At 39.9% G+C, this 8,719-nt stretch overlaps 1 long non-coding RNA gene across 1 annotated transcript; it reads right to left on the bottom strand.

Annotated features, from left to right (window-relative positions):
• Nucleotides 1–232: 232 nt before the first annotated feature.
• On the bottom strand, nt 233–7,666 carry LOC130600858 (uncharacterized). The gene is made up of 3 exons (XR_008972542.1): nt 6,223–7,666; nt 2,757–2,929; nt 233–398 (listed from the first exon to the last, which is right to left on the bottom strand). It is a non-coding gene; the product is annotated as an uncharacterized LOC130600858 (long non-coding RNA).
• Nucleotides 7,667–8,719: the final 1,053 nt, after the last annotated feature.

The raw sequence follows: 8,719 nt of genomic DNA on the forward strand, positions 1-8,719 counted from the left end.
ACATTCTTTATACCGGGAGCTAAAAATATTAAAGTCACTGGCACAGCAAACTGACATAACAGCTAAAATCTTTGGTCTGCTAAATGTATTAAAATGGAGAAAAGCAATCCTACAGACATTGTCAGTACATTTGAGCAGCTCTAGTGGAGTCTAGAGAAGGAAATATAACACAAGAAAGATGCAAAAACATTTTGAGTTCCTCAGGTATAAAAATTGCTTTACCTTCCAAAATAAGAGGCAGAAAGGAGGAGAAGAGTGGAGAAATTTGACAGGACTCATAAAAATCTCAAAAATTTAAATATTCATGTTGTAGGAGTCTTAAAGTTAGGAACTCACAGGAAATACCCATAGCCAGATTTCCAAGGGTACCGAGAAGTCTGTGAGCCAGGATTGAGGCCCTTTGGAAAAAAATCAGCACAGGACCAGAAGGATTTAAGGAGGAGACCTATGACCTGACTTAGCATGTTAGGTACTCATGCTAAAACCATCCACTTACAAAAGCATTGTGCAGCTTTTTGTGGTCCTGGTAGATAACTATTTTTCTATTTCTTTGATACCAGCATATATTGAGCATTTAGAGTCCTGCACTGGAGTGTCTCCAGAAGTGCCTCTGTCCTGGCAGTGCTGAGCATCTTTTCAGGACGAAGCAATGGAAGGCAGCATCACAAACCGGTACTCTTCCTGCTGAGCCAAGTCTGGCAGTGGCACCAACACAACAGGGGGAGAAGGAAGACTACATTTCTAATCTTTAATTAGAGCTGTGAGATATCTGTAACTAGGATCTAAACCCACATCTCAGTCCTTCATGAGCGCATTAATTACAGAGCCAGAGGGTATTCTACCCAGGTGGAGGGAGCAGGGAGCTGGGAAGAGATGTTACCATTCCTGTCAGTTGATGCTGTTTAACTTTTCATTAATTTGATTTACCACACCCTCCTGCTAATGCCACAGCTTGCCGGATAGGGACCTGCTCTGCCTCACGAACACTGGCCCAGTTCCATAAAGAGGGGGGAGGTGAGAGCATCCTCACAACTCCAGATGTTCCAGGGAGGGGTTGGGATCTGCCTTTGGGACCAGGGTACTCTCTTGAGTGCCACCACATCTTTGAATCCTCTCAGTCTCCTACCTGCCAAGGGAGTTCTTTGCCTGCTTAGCAAATGTACAATAGACAGCCTCTTCTGTCAGCCCCATCCTGGAAATGACTGCTCACTCATGAAGTACTCTGCATGTAGGATATCAATTTTCTGACATCTTGGATAAGATGCCAAACACAGGGGCAAAGTATAAACATCATTTCTTCTCTTGAGTGTTTTCCATTTTATTCCTACCCAGACAGAACTCCATGTTCTGCCTTATGTGGGCTCAGATCACAGCTGGGATGCCAAAATCCCCCTGAAGCACTTCAGACAGAGCTGGCTTACCGAGCTTTCACTTCTGAACCCCTGCAGATGAATAGATACCTAAATACCCACCTTGCAAATCCAGCTGAAAGAGGGATTGGAACCCTAGAAAATTCATGTGTTATTTTCACATATTACAATAAAGAGAACTCTGAAAACAGAATTCTTTCTTGGTACTAAAGTCTTTAATGCCTCAAGAAAATATGTGGGTACAACCTACTTTTGCAACAAATAGGGACAAAATTCCAATCTTGGTATTATTCTAAAGAAGAAAGCCGAATTCGGTTACAGTGCAGGTCAGACAGATGTTCCACCCAAGGAGCCAAAGCATTACTAACTATTATATTTGTGTTTTATTACAGAGCCTCAGAACCATATCTGTGGGCCAGGGCCCCACTGTAATGGATGATATATAAAAACAGAACTAATATCCTTCCTGACATAAGCTTGAGAAACCCACTGGCTTTAGTGTGATTACTCACACTGCAGAGCAGCAGCTAATTTACCCTAACGAATAAACCATCTATACATTTTTACAATCAAAAAGACACCCCCCCCAAAAAAAAAACCAGGGAAGTATCCAACACCAGGCTGTAAAACTTAGGTTGACCATGAAAATGAGTACATGCATTTCTATCAAACAACAATGTGCTTTTCTTTCTTGGAAACAAAGAACATCAAAAGAACTCTCTTTTTCTTTGGCATTTTTTCTGTGCTGGTGATTTCCAAAGAGCCAGGCTGGCCCCATACCTAGAAAAGCAAATTTAGGTAATGTAAAAGTTGACTATAAAATTACTTGAATACAACACTGCACCACTTGTTTTCAAATACAACTAAATAGTACATAAAAACCTGCTAGTAAGTAACTCTTAAAATACGACTACGATTAGACCAAAGCGGTTTATTCTGCAGAGAAGTTCTATTAGCCACACACACTAACTTATTTTGCCGATGACCATGACTGGTCTTTACCTAGGGACTGCCCAAAACATGCCACAAAATTGGAGATGTCCTAGAAATTGCATGTGAAAACTGTTTTCCTGCCTTCTTCCAAACTTAAATAAATGGCAGGGTACTGTGTGTGCTGAAAGGGAATCGTTTACATTGGACTAAAACAGAGAAGGAAAAAAAGATGCAAAAGCCAGAATAACAGTAGGCTGGATGCCTGGAAATAAATATGAATATATTAGAAAAATATTTCAAACTAAGGATGTGAAAAATGGAAAGCCCAAACCAAAACTAGGGAAGGAACTTCATATAATTCGGTTTTACGACTAAGAAGTGGTATAATACCATTCCAAAGGAGGGCAAGATTGCTTTTGAGATCTGGAAAAATGGGAAGCTTCTATTCCTTACCTGCTCTGATGTGTATCTCAAACAACTTGTTTGGTTTCTGCAGATTTGTTCCAAGATTAGTCCCAAGTATTTTGAGCAAAACTCCTGCAAACACAGGGGGATCATAATGCAACCTCCTTGTGGAAGCACAGATTACCTGTCATTTGACTTTCAGGAACACAGGTTTTATCTGTCTGAAATGAGAGCAGAATGTAGGCTCACAAAAATATGCCTTCACCATCACCAAGGATTTTCATTGGCAACAGTAGACTTTTCATGCTTTAGCCAGAGGAATACTCTTATCTGTGTGGATATGCCATACAAACACCACTACTCTCTGTGGCAAAGGAACAGAGAGTGAGATGGCAAGCAAGCACCCAATGACAATTAATAAAAACTCTCTTTATTTACTTCCTACCACAGAATCTGGGAAGACTTTTTCTTTTAGCATTTTCTATGCCTTTACCATTGAGAGAATACAGAAATATCAGACTAAAGCTATTAGGTGGTACATGTCCTGATGGTGATAAGAGGCTAAACACTACTATGAAACCATGACTAAAATGAGGATCTTTTTGATATTCTGCTTCTGTTTTGCAATAAAATCTATAAGATTTCTTTTCTAGTTTTGCTATTGCATGATGAGCATATCTCTTTGGTGGCTGCAAAATAAACATGAACTAAGTCATTGTTATTATAATGCACCAGAAAAATAGTGATCTCTTAAATACAATGGAGTCTGAAGAGGTTAGTGACAGAACGACCAAGAGACTTTACTGAAAAATTATCTTTAAAGGCAAAAATAGAATGACTGACGAAAGAGACCAAAAAGCATGAGCACAGAGAAGGGGAATACAGGAAGCCCCAGGGAACAGAAAATGTACTGAGCTGTAAATACTGAATCAAGGGAAATAAATATCTACAAATGGAAAAGGTGAGAGTGTAGGAGAGCCAAAAAGTAAGACATTACAAATAAAGTGTATTCAAAAGATGATATTTAAAAATATCACATAATAAAGAGGCTTTGAGAAAAGATGTATTAAAAAAAAAAAAAAGCACTGCATGAGCAACACTCATAAACCAGACAGAGGCAGAGAAATAGGCATGCATTCTGAAGCAATGAATGGTGAGAAAAAACAAAAGATAGATTAACAGAGAGAAGGAAAACAGGATTTTAGACAAATACTGAAGGACTTGTACTGTATATAAGGCAAATTACATGACAGGCAAAGGAGCAATTAGTAGAAAACAAGCCTGTCATTTAATCCTAGGAGCTGGTTAGAACCCAAGCGGATGAGAAATGTGGTTTAAGTGGTTTCTCTAAGATCAGCATCCCAGAAGTTCAGCTAAAGAATATAAACAGAAAGATGGTGTCAATCACACTAGTTGGAAGTGAAATGGCACAGAAATGGTTTGACTTAATCCCTGATGGTTAAATGTTGATTCCAACTTTGTTTTCAGGTTTCAGCCTGCATTTAAGAAAACCCCTCAGTTACATTTGCTGCCCAGAGCTTTTGACATTCCACTTCTTAACTTTCTTCCTTTTTTCATAATAAAAAGGATCACCAATCAAACCAAATCCAACAAATGTCAAAGACATTCTTTCAAAGCCAGTGTGCGGTCTCAAAGCATCTCACTTCTTGGCAATGACTGAAAGCAAGAAGATTGTGCTTGAAACAGGATGATATTTATGATTATTATGGAAAGGTATTCATATTTAGTCATACGTTCCACCTAAGACGTTCTATTCAAAGGCTGTTTGTAATTCCAGTTGGCTGTGCATCACTAACTCCCATGGGAACCTCAGATTTTAAGTGTTGTGTTAAGTCACTGGAAAACTCTCTTCCACACAGGCTTCTGGTGGCCCATGAAACTAAATGCAAGCATAGCATTTTACTTTGGGGGGAAATATTGCCCCAGAACATCAGGCTATGGAGTGTGTCAGGATACTGTGAGCTTGTGTTAGTAAGGATCCACAGTTACAAGGTAGAAATGCCTGAATTCCAGCTACTGCTCTGTGAACTTTAACTGTGTTTCATAAAAGCAATTTAAAGTATTTAGTTACAAATTAAAAATAAGCAGGAAGACTTTATATGAAAAGATAATCACAAGTAAGTGTGTGTGTACCTAAGTGCACATATATGCATATATACACACCCTCTATGAAGGTGGTGAGACATTGGAACGGTTTGCCCAGAGAAGTCATGGATGCTGCATCCCTGGCAGTGCTCAAGGCCAGATTGGACAGGGCTTTGAGCAATCTGGTCCAGTGGGAGGTGTCTCTGCCCATGGCAGGGGGAGTTGGAACTGGATGATCTTTAAGGTCCTTTCCACCTCTAAGCATTCTATGATTACATGATTCTAAATCTAGATGTCTTGGATAGAGATTCTATGGGATCAGTCAAAACAGCTGTGTCACCACATAGGATTAGCAATTTTATAGTGCTCGGAGCTGTTTATGTGGCAGTGGCAAACTTCATAAGAAAAGCAAGAGAATAAAAAATCTCTTTGGTGGTACACTTTCTTAGTGATGGGTTTGGCTTAATGTAGCTGCATACTGCACTTCATGCTGATAGGGGCGCATGCAAGACTAGACCAAAAACAATTTTGATGGGACACAGGTATATGATCAACATCATCTTTCCCCTCAGCACTTAAGTGAAGAGTGGAGTGAGGAAGACAGAAAAACCCACCATTTAGGATCAGGTGTGTCGAAGAACCTTTTGCATGCCTATGTTACTGCAGCAGACGTGGGCCTTCTGGCCCTAACTGCTTCATTGCAGAGCTTTGACCAGCACTGTACCCTGTAGTGATTGCCTTCTTCATATCACTAAGGACTGCACAAAAATCATCTGTGCACACTCTATGCACATCAATCTTTCCACTACCACACAAGTTCCAAAAGCCTGACTGCCTGCTGCACCACAGTGCCACATGCTGTTTCCCACACATGCAACAGTGCAACAAGAATAGTTTGGACCCATGTAGCCACCCAAGGTTTTACCACAGTGAGCATCCTAGTTCCTGGGCCTCCACACACCCACAAACGCAAGTTGGCTGAAGTCTGCTCCCAAAACAAAAAGGAGGAGGAGGCCTAGTCCTCCAGACTCCTGTCTAAATGTCAGCTAATACAAAGGAGTGATTTGATATCTTGGTGTCTTGTAAAAAAGTCAGTGCAATTAAAACTGAGCCACATTTTTTTTGCCTTTTCTTATTTCTAGATTTCTAACTCCCATTACTAGTCTTGCAGTTGTGTGACTGCTTTCCTATACATGGATAGTACAACAAAATCCCTCTGTCTGTACATTTGTTTCTATAGGCTCACAGAGTTGTTTGGGTTTTTTTTTTACAGATCAGTGACAAATGCAATTTACAAAATGTTTTCCTATTTTTTTTTCACTATTTTATAAGTTTTTAGTGAATTTTATTTACCTCCACCACCTTAGTAACATGACTGAAGCTGACATAGGAAGAGACAGGCTCTTACCCCACAACCTTATTGATGTTTCTGAACCAAATGTGATTCTTGGCAATCCAGTCCAACCTTTCCCAGCCTTGGTCAATGAAGTCATACCCATGACATCCACAAAGACAGATTGAACTTCTCCTCACTCACACTAGGTGGGCTGTCTTAGAGAAGATGCTGCATCCAGATACCCTGTGAGAAAAAGCTCAAGTTTATTTCCCCTGTCATTTCTAACATCTGTGTGCCACATACTCCCTGAAAAGAAGGCAAAGCAGTGCTTGGGAGCTTGGGATCCCAAGGGTAGATGTGGTTTTTCTTTCTCTAGTTCACTGAATGCTGCATGACTACTGGCGATGGTTAAGTTTCCTGTGTAAGTATGGGAAGCGGGGCTTAGTGCCTTCATCACCTCCATCTGCTTTCCCAGAAAAGCTAGGGGAAAATGGCTGGGATTTCCATGTTGCAAGTTTATGTCTTAAGACTTTTAACACCTCATTAAGTTTACAATGTCAGTTGACAGTCACTGCAACACATAGCAAAGAAAAAAAGTGATCACAAACTGTTCTCTATATTTATTTTACATTCAACTTGCATTTACTGTGTGCACGTATGTCCCTGTTCAGAGACCCACAAGCCCATTCTCTCCCAGTCCAGTAATTTGAAGCTGTTGGATGAGCTCAGTTAAATTGGACAGAAGACTGGGGCTCCCAGCTCTCTCAAGTGTTTCCACAACACATAGGTTAAATCCTTATCCCTGGACCAAGTGGTATGGGTTAACTCACATCTGTTCTTATTATAGGGCATGACCCTCAAGGCCGCCACTTCCTCCCTTCTACCTCCCAATTTCTCCTACCTTTTTTGTCCTGGATAGGAGTCTGGTGGTGGATAGAGCACTTTAAAATACAGGTGAGTGCCCAGTTACTCAGTTCCCATCATCTTCTGAGGATGAGTGTGGAGAGGTGCAGTTGGTGACCCCAGGAAGATTAAGGCTGCAGGAAATCACGCTTCTTCCTGTAATAGGGTACTCAAATCTCCCAGCCCCAGGCCATCTGCTTCAGAGTATATTCCCATTGCCAGCTTCCATTTAATTTCACCAATGTTTTTTGCCACTGTAAAATATTCATATGTATTCATTTCCCCTTCCCTTCTAAGATGCACAGAAAAAAACTGAATCCCACTTCAATATTTTTTTAATACAGCTGGGATTGTCACAGATCATAGCAGGTCAATATTATGCTATTGTAATTATAAGCTTCCAGTAGTATTAAAAAAAAATGCTTCATCTTACAGCAAAAACTGTGGTTTTATCAAGTATGAAATTTGGGAGTTGTGTTAACTTTGACAGTATATAATTGGAGGCAATAAAAAATAATAGTTCCAACTTTTCAAGTGTCAATGAAATTTATTTTATTATGGCAAAATTTTGCCTTTCAACAGTTTTTCCATTATTTTATTTTAACCCCTAGACTGTAATTTTAGCATTATATTCCTATGCATGTTTCATTTTTTTATGTTGCAGTTTTGACATTATCCAAGTGAAATATTGCAATGGCTGTAAACATATTTTTTTCTGGACCAACAGGCCTATAACTCACTTAGTTTCCCTTTATAAACTACATTCTGTTGAGCTCAGCAAATAATAGAGTTTATAATCTGGGGCTGAATCAAGAAAGTTAAAAAAAAAATTGTTCAAACCAAATCAAAACAGAAACCAACATTACAAAAATAAATGAAAAATTATTAGCAGAAATGAAGTTCTTTTCTTTTAAGGATATTAATGTTTCTGCCCTTAGATATCTTATTAGTCATTGATTTGTCGCATTCAGCCCACCATCATATATGGTTTCTGTCCATGTGAAACCTCATTTTTGGTGGACATAATGGGAAAAGACCTTCTTGCCTCAGACTGTCTTTTCCAGGAGAGTATTCATCCTGTGCCTCCCTTGCCAAGCAAGACCTCTGGTCTTTGGAGGCACCAGAAGATGGGTAGGATAGGATGCCCCTGCTTCCTTTTATTCTTTCTTTTTTTCCTCATGTTTAAAATTACCTGGGAGCACTAAGCAGCACTGGTTTCATGTAGAACTTCTGGCCTGCCATCACCTTCATTGCTGTCACCATCATTGGCCAGGAAAAGCACATCTGCTTAACTTGAAATGACAGGTTTTGTGAGTGGGGACACAACAGGTGGTTATCAACCACCAAATCCTGTGAAAAAGGAGTTTAGGAGCTCTCCAGGTCCTAAAGTGTCTTGGCCATCACCAGAAATCCTTTTGGTCTCTGTAGAGATTAACATGGCAGCTTGCTTTGACCAGCTGAAGAGTGGGACTCACCTGAAAGTGAAGCTCTCAAGGCAGAGGCAAAAATTAAAATGTAAAAGATTTGCCCTCACAAGGCAATGTTACCAACACAACAAAAACAAGTAATTCTCTGGGCACTGGCGCTAACAAACACATTTCCTGTGTTCACTTTTCTCAGGACTGAATTTTCTGGTGCCCCCCAATTCTAAATACTCCATTAAAAT

The sequence above is a fragment of the Pezoporus wallicus genome, unplaced genomic scaffold (genome assembly GCF_028554395.1).
Source record: "Pezoporus wallicus isolate ANWC-B61680 ecotype Strahan unplaced genomic scaffold, APGP_CSIRO_Pwel_v1 contig_4788, whole genome shotgun sequence".
Lineage (NCBI taxonomy): Eukaryota > Metazoa > Chordata > Aves > Psittaciformes > Psittacidae > Pezoporus > Pezoporus wallicus.